The following is a 6031-nucleotide window of genomic DNA, read 5'->3' as shown; positions in this document are numbered from 1 at the left end:
TATATTTTTAGTAAAATAATTTTATGAATATAAAATTCTAAATAAATATAATAAATCATAAATAACTCATTATTTTAATTTTTAAAAATTCAAGATCTTATATTTAATATCTTGAAATAACATTTTTTATTAGTTACAAAAAAATTTAAAATTTTGTGACAAATAAATAACTTGTTACAAAAATATTGTATTTTGTGACAAATTAACTCTTTGTTATAAAATATTTAGAGCTTTTGAAACAAATAGATATTTTGTTACAAAATATTTTAAATTTTTGTAACAATATAATCGTTTGTTACAAAACATTATAATATTTTGCAACAAAAAAATATTTCGATACAAAAGCCAACATAATTTGTAACAAAAAAATCACATTGTTACAAAATATTGAAATATTTTGTAACAATTTTTTTTATTGTTACAAAATATTCTTCTTCTGTAACAATAACTAATTATTGTTACAAATGCTTCATTTTCTTGTAGTGGAATAAGATAAGATGACAATGCATAAGATAACAACACAAACTATATAAAGGGAACAAGAGGCTCCCTCAAAACCTTCATCTATACCTCTTAGATCCATTTTAACTTGAGCGTCGTAGTGTCTTTGCAGGTACCACCCTATGCAGCTCCAGAAGTCCGATCACGTCACCACCAAGGCCCGCGAGTCTCTGATCATTCTCCCAACTTGTACCAGCAAAGTCTCGTACATTAGCGCCATCTATAGGGACTGGCCAAACCTTGGTAGAGTGATGGGCGAACTTGACGAACAGTTCTCAAACCACCATCACGAACCAAACCCGCCGAATTTCCCACCCACGGGAGGATAACCGGCATCATCCACGTGCAACCAACCAATAATCAGCAACCACGAATGGATGAACGCCGATCTGGTGAACTCAGGGCAAGTGACGGCCTGGGAGTGTAAATCTAAAAGCTACACCAGCGAGTACAGTGTCTGGAAGGCCAGACCACCTCTAAAACACGATACCGACTAGAACATACCAGCGAAGCAGTCTCCCGAACTGTGTCGCAGAGAAATGCAAGACATGAGAGATCGCCAAATCAACAACACGGCAGGTGTCGGAATCGCAGTAGGTCCCGAGAAGTCGAATGACAATATGAGAATGATGAAAGAAGATACTAGGGAGATCCCAAGCGAAGAAGGAGCGAACACATGATAATGGGATCGGAGCTACCCCATTCACCGAGAGAATCCTGAAGGCCAAGCTGCGGAAAGGCTTTGACAAATCGACTAACATGAAATACGATGGCTCCAAGGATCTGCAGGAGCACCTAACGACCTTCGAAGCTAGGATAAACTTAGAAAGGGCGGCCAACGCAGTTTGGTGCAGGGCTTTACTGGTAACCCTAGCCAGCCCAACAATGAAGTGGTTCAATACCTTCCCAAATGGCTCCATGTCCTGTTTCGATGACATCTCCAAGAAATAATTCATGGCACAATTTACCACTAGGATCGCTATAAAGCGAAGCACCCGATCAGCCTACTCGATTGACGGGCTAATAGACTCTGTGACCAATTTATGCCTGACCAATGGGCTCATGAATGAAGATTTTCAGAAACACCTCACAACCAAACTGGTCTAGACTATGCATAAAATCTAGAACGTTGCAAGGGAGTACATAAACAACGAAGAGGTAAGCCAAGTCGTGGTAGCCAATAAGTGGCACCACGGTAACCTAGTCCCTCGACATAACCTGCCACCCAAAGAAACCCCAAAGGAGCATTTCAAAACCGCCTCCCTAAACTGGCCTTCCAGAGTGGAAAATTTCACGAGCTACGCCCCCTACCGGTCCTGATCACGGAGATCTATCATCAAATATCAGAGTGGGGCATCATCCCAAAGGTCAGACAATTAAAAGAACGAATAGACGATAGCAAAATTCTGTATTGCGACTACCATAGAGGATATCTACACAAGACTCAAGACTGCTTCGACCTCAAAGACACCATAGAACAAGCCATCCGAGACGACAAACTCCCCGAGTTGGCAAAAATAATTCGAGAGCCAAAAAAGGTCGAAAGGGAGAGGTCACCAGAGCAGAAAGGACAAAATCCCAGAATGGTGAGACGGCGCACCACGAAAGCCCGAAAACCGACCCAAAGATAATAGTAAATGTTATCATTGAGAAAGATGCGTCTAAAAAAATCCAAATCCACATTGAAAAAGAATCTCCGAGTGCTAGCCATAATAGACAAATGAAGAACCCCCTCCCTTCCGATGATGATAACGTTCTCCCCTGATGATTGATAGAATGGCACTTCGGCGGAAGACGCCCCCTTCATCATCTCGGCTCGAGTCGGAACCGGGTTAGTAAAACGCATACTGGTAGACACCGGAGCCGATTCCAACATCCTCTTCAGAGGAGCCTTCGACAAGCTAGGACTTCGAAACAAAAACCTACAAAGTCACCTTAACAGAATAACTATACTCGGATACAACTTTCCCAAGCTAGACGGTTTTATAGTACTACCGGTCACCATCGAAAATGGAAGCCAGAAGAATACCATACTCTCTAAGTTTGTGGTTCTAAAGGACTCCACGACTTACAACACATCCTGGGAAGAAAGACAATCAATGACCTATCCACCGCCATATTCACTAAGCTCCTAATCATGAAGTTCCAAGCGGATGTGGAACCATAGGAACCAAACACAGTGACAAGGAAGTCGTAGTGGAATGCTACAACACTATCCTAGCCCTCCGAAAATAGTCCCAGAAGGCGGCAGGGGATCTTCCTAGCTGATCTGATTGCACGACAAGATGAACAACCCGACCAAAACTAGAGGGAGACATGAAAAAGTTAAAAATAGGGAAAACCAAGGATGAATTCACCCTCATCAACAAGAACCTACCTTTTAACCTAAAAGGTGAACTCGCAGAGCTCCTTAAGGAAAACAGAGACCTCTCCGCTTACTCTTTCGTCGATATGCTAGGAATAGATTCGAACCTGATGTCTCACCGGCTAGCTATAAACCCAAAGGCCAAGCCGGTAGATCAGAGGAGAAGGAAGATTTTCGCTGACTGAGAAACCGAAGTAAAAAAGCAAGTCAAGACCTTGCTCGAGGTTGGCTTCATTTGGGAAGTCCCTTACGCGACTTGGCTAGTCAACAGTGTGTTGGTAAGAAAGACAAACTGTAAATGGCGAATGTGCATTGACTATACATGGACTTGAACAAAGCTTATTCAAAGGACGCCTTTCCCCTGCCAAACATGGACGGACTGGTAGACGCCGCCTTGGAACACTAGTATCTCAGATTCATTGATGCACACTTTGGATGCAACCAGATGCCCATAACCCCCGAAGGCACTTACTGCTACATAGTCATGCCCTTCGGATTGAAGAACGTCAGAGCCACCTACCAAAGGCTTGTCACGAAAATCTTCAAAGACCCTTCAGAAACCAAACTGGAGGTTTACATTGACGATATGCTAGCCAAAATGGAAACGAGCGAAGAGCTCATCGCCAATCTCAAAACTATATTGGGCACCCTGAAGAAACACCGGATGTGTCTTAATTCGGCCAAATGTAGAATGAAGTCCAAAAAATTTCTGGGCTTCATGATCACTCAATGAGGAGTGGAAGCAAACCCAGAAAAATTCCGGGCCATCCTCGAGATGAATAGTCCTACAAATCTCAAGGACATTGAAAGATTGACTGGACGACTCGCCACCCTCTCATGCTTCTTCAGAGCCTCGACTCAGAAGGCTATCCCCTTCTTCAAACTGATGAAAAGGGTATAAGTTTTAAGTGGGAATCAGACTGCGAAGAGACTTTCCAACATTTTGAAAGGTGCTGGCGGAACTCCCTGTGCTTTCAAAGCTTATAGCGGGAGAAACGTTGTATCTTTAATTATCTATAATGGAAGAAGCACTAGCAGCGGCGTTAATTCAGGAAGACGAACAGAAAACACAAGGACCAATATACTTCATAAGTAAAGTGTCTCGGAACGTCGAGATGCGTTATTCCAGGCTTAAGAAAACTCGCCTATGTATTACTCACAGCATCTCGACGGCTCTGACAATACTTCCAAAGCCACTCCATCACGGTCTAAAGTGATCAGGCTGTCAAGCAAGTCCTCCAAAAACCAGACTTGGCGGGGCGAATGCTTTCCTAGTCAGTGGAACTCTCCCAGTATGAAATTCAGTTCGAGCCCAGAAGCGCGATCAAAGCTCAGGCCGTGGCAGATTTCGTCATGGAGATGACCCCTGGAAGTGAAGCTCCCAAACTACAGAAACTCAATGTTGTTGGCTCGTCAAATAATAGCTCTGGCAGAGAGGGGATAATATCAGAGAATGAGAATGGGATCACCATCAGTCAATCAATTCGATACAACTTTCCGAATTCCAACAATAAAGCAGAGTATGAAGCTTTCTTAGCCGGACTAACATTAGCTAATGAAGTCGGCGCAAGAACACTGGAGGTTTGCAGCGATTCCTAGATAGTTAGTTCCCAAATAAATGGGGATTACCAAACATGGAACTCTCTTCTGCAACAATATCTATCCAAGGTTAAGGAGCTAATTGCCAAATTCAACAAAGTGTCTATCCGACAGATCCTCAGAGAGGGGAACGTGGGAGCCGACCTACTTTCAAAGCTAGCGAGCACCAAGTCGGTCTCAGAAAATCGCTCACTAATCCAAGAAGTCATTAAAGCACCCTCCGTTGCGGCCACATATATCCTTGATAAACCTGACCTTGTCCAGTCAACATTCATAGACCTTCCCGATCCTCAGGTACCTCACCAACGAGGACCTACCTGAGGACCTAAAGGAAGCGAAATGTGTGAAGTGGGAATTTGTGAAATACACCATGTTAGTGGTACAGTTGTATAAATGAGGAATGTCCCAACCCCTCCTCAAGTGCAAAGAACCCAATGAAATAGACTACATACTACGTAAAATTCACGAAGGATCTTGCGGTCATCACGTCGGAGGCAAAATCCTAGCTCAGAAAGTCATCTGAGCTGGATACTTCTGGCCTACGATCATCAGGAATGCTCTCCAGCTGGTCAAAAGCTGCAGGCAGTGCCAAGTGCATGCCGACTCCACCAGACAGCCCCTTATCAACTCAGTACGATATCGGCAGACCGTCCTTTCGGAACTTGGAAAATCGACCTCGTAGGACCCTTCCCCATGGTACCAGGGCAACTTAGATTTCTTATAGTCGCCATTGACTACTACACCAAGTGGATCGAGGCCGAAGCATTGGAAACAATCACGGCCACTCGATGCCGAAATTTTTTCTAGAGACAAGTCATAACCCGATTCGGAATCCCAAAAATCGTAAAATCTCAGAAAACAGGACCCAGTTCACTGACAAGCATTTCAGAAAATTCCTAGAGGGACTTGGCATCTCACAGAAGTTTAGCTCGGTAGAACACTCACAGACCATCGGTCAAGTAGAAGCAGCCAACAAGATCATCTTGAAAGGGCTAAAAAAAAAACTAGACAAAACTAAAAGAATGTAGGCTGATGAGCTCGGCTCAATGCTCTGGTCATACCAAACGTCACGCTAAAGCTCAAGTAGAAAACCCCTCTTCAGGCTAACATACAGCCCAGAAGCCGTTATTCTTGTGGAGATCGGGGAACCCAACCCTGGAGGACCATCGGAGGGCATGACGAAATGGCAGAACGAGACCTCGTAGGGAGGTTAGGAGCATAGCCCACCTGCGAGAACTTACCCTGAGACAAAGGATAAGTCTGAGGTACAACCGAGATGTCGTGAAGTGAGATTTCAAGTAAGGAAACCTGATTTTACGATAAAATGATATTGGTCCTCCCACACCAGGAGAGAGGAAACTAACTCCCAACTGAAAAAAAACCCAACTAAATTAAATCCGTAATAAAAAAAAGGAGCCTATAAACTGGAGTGGCTCAACGGCACCATGATACCGAGGTCATGAAATGCCGCAAACATTTGACGTTATTATCCGTAGACAAGTCTTTCTGAGTCAATAACTTAGTTTTTTTTTTCAGTTCAATTTTTCATTTTGCATTTTTGTATAT

This window comes from Arachis ipaensis, chromosome B06 (assembly GCF_000816755.2).
Source record: "Arachis ipaensis cultivar K30076 chromosome B06, Araip1.1, whole genome shotgun sequence".
NCBI lineage: Eukaryota > Viridiplantae > Streptophyta > Magnoliopsida > Fabales > Fabaceae > Arachis > Arachis ipaensis.
The sequence above is the reverse complement of the archived record's forward strand: the minus strand, read 5'-3'. Positions refer to the sequence as shown.